Here is a 9,032-nt window from a genome sequence, read left to right as displayed (position 1 = left end):
CAGCAACAGCTCGAAACAAGAACAGAGAATATTTGCGTGATACAGGAGTCAAAACCTTCGGGAGGTTATATAACGAATTTTTACCGACCAAAATACGTATCATGCAAGAAAACGGAGTCCGGAGAGCACACGAGGTGCCCACGAGGTAGGGGGGCGCGCCCAGTAGGGTAGGGCGCGCCCTCCACCCTCGTGGAGGCCTCGTGTCCTTCCCGGACTGCTTCTTATTTTTCTATTTTTCTAAATATTCCAAAATGGAGAAATTTTGCCATAAAAATTGTTTTGGAGTCGGTTTACTTACCGTACCACATACCTATTCCTTTTCAGAGTCTGAAACGTTCCGGAAAGTGTCCCTTATGTATTCCTCCGGGGTTACGGTTTCAATAACATTGGTTTCAACATTTATAGGATTACCTGAGATATAATGTTTGATTCTTTGACCATTTACCACCTTCGGATTTGTGCCTTCGAAGTTGTTGATTTTTATGGCACCGGAACTTGACCTCCTCGATAACGTAAGGGCCTTCCCATTTAGAGAGAAGTTTTCCTGCAAAAAATCTTAAACGGGAGTTGTATAGCAATACATACTCACCTACGTTAAACTCACACTTTTGTATCTTTTTGTCATCCATCTTTTAACTTTTTCTTTAAACAATTTGGCATTTTCATAAGCTTGGGTTCTCCATTCATCTAGTGAGCTAATATCAAATAACCTCTTCTCACCGGCAAGTTTGAAATCATAGTTGAGCTCTTTAATAGCCCAATAAGCCTTATGGTCTAGTTCGAGAGGTAAGTGACATGCTTTTCCATAAACCATTTTATACGGAGACATACCCATAGGATTTTTATATGCAGTTCTATAGGCCCATAATGCATCATCAAATTTCTTGGACCAATTCTTTCTAGATCTATTGACAGTCTTTTGCAAAATTAATTTGAGTTCTCTATTACTCAATTCTACTTGACCACTAGACTGTGGGTGATAAGGAGATGCAATTCTATGGTTAACATCATACTTAGCAAGCATCTTACGGAAAGCACCATGAATAAAGTGTGAACCACCATCAGTCATTAAATATCTAGGGACTCCAAACCTTGGAAAAATAACTTCTTTAAGCATCTTAATAGAGGTGTTATGATCAGCACTACTAGTTGGAATAGCTTCTACCCACTTAGTAACGTAATCAACAGCAACTAAAATATGTGTATATCCATTAGAGGCAGGAAAAGGTCCCATATAATCAAAGCCCCAAACATCGAATGGTTCAATAACAAGTGAATAATTCATAGGCATTTCTTGACGTCTACTAATATTACCAATTCTTTGGCATTCATCACAAGAAAGGACAAACTTACGGGCATCCTTGAAGAGAGTAGGCCAATAAAACCGGATTGCAATACCTTGTGTGCAGTTCTATCTCCGGCGTGGTGTCCTCCATAAGCCTTGGAGTGACACTTGCGTAGGATCTATTCCTGTTCATGCTCAGGTACACAACGTCTAATAACACCTTCCACTCCTTTATAAAGATGTGGGTCATCCCAAAAGTAATGTCTCAAATCATAGAAAAACTTTTTCTTTTGCTGGTATGTGAAACTAGGTGGTATAAATTTAGCAACAATGTAATTAGCATAATCAGCATACCATGGAGTACTACGAGAGGCATTTATGACATATAGTTGCTCATCAGGAAAGCTATCATCAATAGGTAGTGCGTCATCAAGAACATTTTCTAACCTAGACAAGTTGTCTGCAACGGGGTTCTCAGCTCCCTTTCTGTCAACAATATGCTAATCAAATTCTTGTAGCAGGAGAACCCATCTAATAAGTCTAGGTTTAGCATCTTTCTTTTCCATAAGATATTTAATAGCAGCATGATCCGTGTGAATAGTTACTTTAGAGTCAACAATATAAGGTCTGAACTTATCACAAGCAAATACAACTGCGAAGAATTCTTTTTCAGTAGTAGCATAATTTCTTTGAGCATTGTCTAGAGTTTTACTAGCATATTGAATAACATTTAATTTCTTATCAACCCTTTGCCCTAGAACAGCACCTACAGCATAATCACTAGCATCACACATAATTTGAAAGGGTAAATTCCAATCAGGTGGCTGAAAAATAGGTGCAAAGATCAATGCTTTCTTAAGTATTTCAAATGCTTCTACACAATCATCATCAAAGACAAATGGTATATCTTTTTGTAATAAATTAGTCAAAGGCCGAGAAATTTTTGAGAAGTCCTTAATGAACCTCCTATAAAATCCGGCATGACCAAGGAAACTTCTTATACCTTTGATGTCCTTGGGACATGGCATCTTTTCAATAGCATCAACCTTGGCTTTATCAACTTCAATACCTCTTTCAGAAACTTTATGCCCCAAGACAATACCTTCATTAACCGTAAAGTGGCACTTTTCCCAATTCAAGACAAGATTAGTTTCTTCACATCTCTGCAAAACTCGATCAAGGTTGCTCAAGCAATCATCAAAAGAGGATCCATAAACGGAGAAATCGTCCATGAAACCTCACAAATCTTTTCACATAAGTCAGAGAATATAGCCATCATGCATCTTTGAAAGGTAGCAGGTGCATTACATGAACCAAAAGGCATACGTCTATAAGAAAAAGTACCAAAAGGGCAAGTAAAAGTAGTTTTAGATTGATCGTTGGCTGACACAGGTATTTGAGAGAAACCAGAATAACCATCTAGAAAGCAAAAATGTGTATGTTTGGATAGTCTTTCTAGCATTTGATCGATAAAAGGTAAGGGGTAATGATCTTTCTTGGTAGCTTTATTTAATTTGCGGAAATCAATTACCATCCTATAACCTGTAATAATTCTTTGTGAAATCAATTCATCTTTATCATTAGGAACGACGGTAATACCTCCCTTCTTAGGGACACAATGGACATGACTTACCCACTGACTATCAGCAACGGGATAAATTATACCTGCCTCATGGAGCTTTAGTATTTCCTTTCTTACCACTTCTTTCATCTTAGGATTCAGCCTTCGTTGATGATCACGAACCGGTTTGGCATCTTCTTCCAAATTTATTTTATGTTGACATAGAGTGGGACTAATGCCCTTAAGATCATCAAGAGTATATCCAATAGCAGCACGGTGCTTCTTCAGAGTATTCAATAGTCTTTCTTCTTCATGCTCTGAAAGGTTAGCACTAATAATAACAGGATATATCTTTTTCTCATCGAGATAAGCATATTTGAGAGTATCAGGTAAAGGTTTGAGCTCAAACACGGGATCACCCTTGGGTGGAAGAGGATCCCCTAGGATTTCAACAGGCAAATTGTGTTTCAGGATAGGTTCCTGTTTAAAGAATACTTCATCTATTTCCCTTCTTTCATTCATAAACATATCATTTTCATGGTCTAGCAAATATTGTTCTAAAGGATCACTAGGAGGTACGGCAATAGAAGCAAGACCAATAATTTCATCCTTACTATGCAATTTTTCTTCACGGTGTTGTCTACTAAATTTAGAGAAATTAAACTCATGAGACATATCACCCAAGCCTATAGTAACAACATCCTTTTCACAGTCTATCCTAGCATTAACTGTGTTCAAGAAAGGTCTACCAAATATTATGGGACAAAAGCTATCTTGTGGGGTACCAAGAACAAGAAAATCAGCAGGATATTTAGTTTTCCCACACAAGACTTCAACATCTCTAACAATCCCCATTGGTGAAATAGTATCTCTATTGGCAAGTTTAATTGTGACATCAGTATCTTCTATCTCAGCAGGTGCAATATCATGCATAATTTCTTTGTATAAGTAATAAGGTATTGCACTTACACTAGCACCCATATCACATAAGCCATGATAACAATGATCTCCTATTTTAACAGAAATAACAGGCATGCCTACCACAGGTCTATGTTTATTTTTAGCACAAGTCTTGGTAGTTCTAGCAGTTTCACCACAGAAATAAATAACATGCCCATCAATATTATCAGCCAAGAGATCTTTAACAATAGCAATATTAGGTTCAACTTTAATTTGCTCAGGAGGTGTATAAGTTCTAATATTGCTTTTAACCACAGTTGAAGCTTTAGCATGATCCTTTATCCTAACAGGGAAAGGTGGTTTCTCAACATAAGAAGTAGGAACAACAGGATCATTATAAGTGATAGTCTTTTCTTCAACTTTAATAGGTGCAGCTACTTTTACTTCTTTGGGAGGATGATATTTAAACCACTTCTCCTTGGGGAGATCAACATAAGTAGCAAAAGATTCACAGAATGAAGCTACTATCTCAGAGTCAAGTCCATATTTAGTGCTAAATTTATGGAAAACATTGGTATCCATAAAAGATTTAACACAATCAAACTTAGGTGTCATACCTGACTCCTTACCTTCGTCGAGATCCCAATCTTCAGAGTTGCGTTTAATTCTATCCAATAAATTCCATTTGAATTCAATAGTCTTCATCATAAAAGAGCTAGCACAAGAAGTATCGAGCATGGATTGATTATTACTAGAAAGCCGAGCATAAAAACTTTGAAGAATTATTTCTCTTGAGAGCTCGTGATTGGGGCATGAATATAACATTGATTTAAGCCTCCCCCAAGCTTTAGCGATGCTTTCTCCTTCGCGAGGCCAAAAATTATATATATAATTGCGATCACGATGAACAAGATGCATAGGATAAAATTTCTAATGAAATTCCAATTTCAATCGTTTGTAGTTCCATGATCCCGTATCATCACATAGCCTATACCATGTCGATGCATATCCCTCCAAAGATAAAGGGAAGACCTTCTTCTTAACAACATCATTGGTTATACCTGCAAGCTTAAATAATCCACAAACTTCATCCACATAGATTAGATGCTCATCAGGATGCTTTGTTCCATCTCCTGCAAAAGGATTAGCTAGCAGTTTTTTTAACATACCCGAAGGAACTTCAAAGGGAACATTTTCATTTCCAGTAGGTTCAGTAGGTTGAGGAGCAACTCTTTGCTCTACTGGTCGGGGTGAAGATACCCCGAACAAGCCCCTCAGAGGATTACTTTCCATAGTAACAAGTGACAGTAAATTTCAGCACACTATATAAACTTTTCCTTACCAAATTCCACCTACCAAAGGCGCTTCACTCCCCGGCAACGGCGCCAGAAAAGATTCTTGATGACCCACAAGTATAGGGGATCTATCGTTGTCCTTTCGATAAGTAAGAGTGTCGAACCCAACGAGGAGCAGAAGGAAATGATAAGCAGTTTTCAGCAAGGTATTCTCTGCAAGTACTGAAATAAGTGGTAACAGGTAGTTTTGTGATAGGATATGTGGCACCTCGATCCGCATGGAGCAGGGGGCCTTCGCACGTCAGCCCAGGATAACAGCTGACGCACGACAGGTCCATATAACAGCATTCTAGGTACAATAATATTCATCAAATACATGTATATGAGATTACATCCTTGATGAATACAACCATCTGGCATAGCCCTACGGCTATTTGAATGGCAGTGGAAGTCTATTAAAAAGGCAGCGGAAGTCTTGGTTTGGCGGCTCATCAACTCTGGCTGGGCTCCACAACTCACAGGACTGGCAAGATTACGGCCTAGCACGACGGATGAAGCGAGCAATACGGGTACGACCTACAAAACTGGCATGACACGCCAGGTCAGTACATTGAATGTACTTGCAAGACAACCAAATACATAGCATCCAAACAAGCTGCAAACAAAGCAAGAACCGAGCGCATGCAACACCCTATCTCATATCAATTACTAAACATGGCATGATAAAAATCAACTAAGCATGAACAAAATCATAACATCTACTAACATGGCATATCAGAACATGATTACAACATTGTAATAGCAAAACATGGAATTTTATCTCAATCATGGCATAACTTAACATGTCAATCAAAGCATAGCATGGCATCAAGAAACTATGCTGAAAATAAACTACCAATAAAATCCAATGCAGACATAGCATGTTAGCATTATGCAATCATCTTTTGTTCTATCATGGTTCTTTAAATGCAAATAATGATATATTATTCCAGCAATGCAACCAAACTTGTGCACCGAGTCCCTCGGACTCTCTTATCAACTGTGATCATCTCTGGATCACAAACACACCACCAAAGTGGTCTTTCTCAAGAACAACTCGTGATCCTTACGGCGATCACAACCACGACCAATACTTGGTCTCCAACCGTGGCGATCACAACCACGACCAATATTTGGCCCGTGATCCTTACGGCGATCACAACCACTTATAACATCATCAAAATATCGTCGTGACTCCTCACGACTATCTCATAGTTCAAGTCACCATATTTTTGTTATCACATATTTATTTACCAATTTAATTATTTCAGGTTTATCCTCCATTTCGACCAAGACCTGATAGTGGGACCTACTACGAACTGTGTTGCTATCGATAGACTTTATACACTCTGCAGAGGTAGCACACTGTACCCACACCACGGAACCCATGGCCTCGTCATCCCATTCGGGTGGACCAACGGCATTCCGACGAAACCAACCTACTGCCATGACGCTCTCCCGGCCACTCCGACCCAATCCCCAACAGGCTGGTCCTGGGTGGCCCCGTGTCTACCAAAGACACCCCGACCACCGTCGTGGTCAACTCCCACTCGGGGACTGGTACCAAAAATCTCAAAAACGAGCACACAAGGTTATGTCCGCTTACCTGATCAGGGTAAGCACGCCCATAACCTTCCCTAGTGGGAGGCACCGGCGAGAGGTCACGACAATAGCTCGCATTAAGGCCTCCCAGAAGGCAAATGTGGCTGCACTGAAAAAGTTCGGTTTGGCGGCACTATGACTCGATCCCATCGATGACGGAGGAGGTTTGTTATTATTAAGTCATTTTATTTCCTTCTCCATCATCATGAACATATTTAACATGAGTGCAACATGCCGCATACAAATGCACGAACAAAATATTGAACTCCTCAAGTGCACAACTATAACATAAAGGACACGACAATAGTATATCAACGGTGCATTACAATCCTCATAACAGTTTATAACGATGACATGCAAATAAAGTAGAGTAGTGGCATGGCATTATTAATAATAACATTCTAATTAACATGGCAAAGGTATCATGAAACACAAGCATGCAAGATAGGTATAAAGAAATAATTGCCGATGAAAACGATAGAAAACAACTGCAACTACACACACACAAAAGGTGCAAGCAAAGTCAACATGCAAGTTCAGGGCTCATGATAAGAGGTTGGCTTGCCTGGGGTCGACAAATACTCCGGGAAGAAGTGTGAAACGATCGCAAAAAGATTTGCCGGAAACAGTTCTTTCTCGGAGGGGGCTGTTTACGGGCAAGGGCAAAATGGTCATTTTCACAGCGTGAAAATATTATGAAAATGATATCAACGGAAAAGGCTCGACGAAACGAAGAGGTGGGCTTTGGAATCACCTGATTCGGAGCTACGGGTAAAAAGATATGACTGTTTAACTACTAGGGGCCTATTTGTAAAGAAAATCATTACAAACTGGGCCCTGGCAGAAAACCAGATCGCGTCTTTCTCAGAAATACGCTTTCCAGAAAGGAAAATGCATTCCGGCCCGAAGAAGGGGAAGAATACGCTTTCGGTGATTGAAAGCGCACTATCCAGCAATACGCTTTCGCGTGGGGGAAACGGCTTTTTGGCGGGGGCGGCGCCACTTATCCACGCTGGCAGGACCGGTCAACACGGCAGAGGTGGGGCCGAGCACCAGAGTCGCTGCCAGGTGGGGTCAGGGAAAGGTGCGGGGCCCGCCTGGCCAGGTCAACGCCTTCTTCTTCCTCCCGCGCGGGAACGAGCGTGGCCGAGGGAGGCGTTCGCCCCGACGGCGCTCGACGGCGACTCCGTCTAGCTCTCGGGCCGTGCGACCTATCGAAATGCGCAGGATGGAGAGGCGCATCTAGGGGTGGTCTCTGTTGCTGGCGAGGAGCGCGGGAGAAGGAGCAGCAGGGCCTGCGGCGGAGAGGGGGTTCAGGCTCGGGTGGACACGGGGCTCCGGTGAGGGAAATGGAAGGCCAAGGCTATTGGGAGGCTCACTGGAGCATGGGGGATGCGGTGGTGATGAGAGAACGGAGAGGGAAACACCGCATCGCCGGAATCGGGAGAGACCCGAGGCGGCGACCACGGTGGTGATGGGGTCAGAGAGAGGCTATGAGCTCGGGGAGAGGCTCGGGGAGGGGCTTGTGGACTGCGAGGATGCTCGGGGCGTGCTTAAATAGCCGCGGGAGGGATCGAGCAGGTGGCACGTGGCAGGCAACGTGTCCGTGCGCCGGCGAGGGGTGCAGTGTCAGCAGACGTGGCCAATACTCACGGGAAGCGGCAGGAGGGCGACGAGGAGGGTGAGGACGAGCGCCAGAGGCTCACGGAATCGACCAAAGCTTGCGGACGAACGGAGGAAGAGGACATCGGGGAGGAAGGCGACGATGCACAGGAGCGCACTGTTCTAGTCGTTGGCACGGCTCGCCGGAGAAGAAAATGAAGGGGGGCAGCGGTCCAGAGGGAGGACGACGTCGAGGGGGAGCTGTTGGGCATTAATGGCGAGGCCAGAGGCGGTCGGGGCAGCGATGCCGACGACCACTATGGCTAGACCATCGTTTTGGCTGGTTACACGCGTGGTCACCACTGGCATGGCACGCTTTGGGGTTTTAACTGATGTAAATTCATGTCTACCGCGTAGTCCTTCCAGTGTGGAGTGTTACCATGGTGAAAGATCGGGCAGAGACAAATGGAGATGAGTGAAACAAGCTCCACAAGTTTGCTGTTGCAAACTTGGCAAGATCCTAGAGATTAAACCAGAGAGGGTAAATGGTAAACTTGATGTCCGGGAGGCTTGGGGTAGAAAGGACTACGGTCCTGGGAGTTTTGAGGTAAAATGGACAACTATTTACCATAGTTGCTGTACAACCACCAAAACTGACCCAGAAACTTAATCATGATGAAACACTCACTAGGAGTGATGGATTGGGCTATAACTTGGCAAAGCCTGATGATTGGAACATACCATGATG

The sequence above is a fragment of the Aegilops tauschii genome, chromosome 1, assembly GCF_002575655.3.
Source record: "Aegilops tauschii subsp. strangulata cultivar AL8/78 chromosome 1, Aet v6.0, whole genome shotgun sequence".
In the NCBI taxonomy this organism is placed as follows: domain Eukaryota; kingdom Viridiplantae; phylum Streptophyta; class Magnoliopsida; order Poales; family Poaceae; genus Aegilops; species Aegilops tauschii.
Note: the sequence above shows the minus strand (reverse complement) of the source record.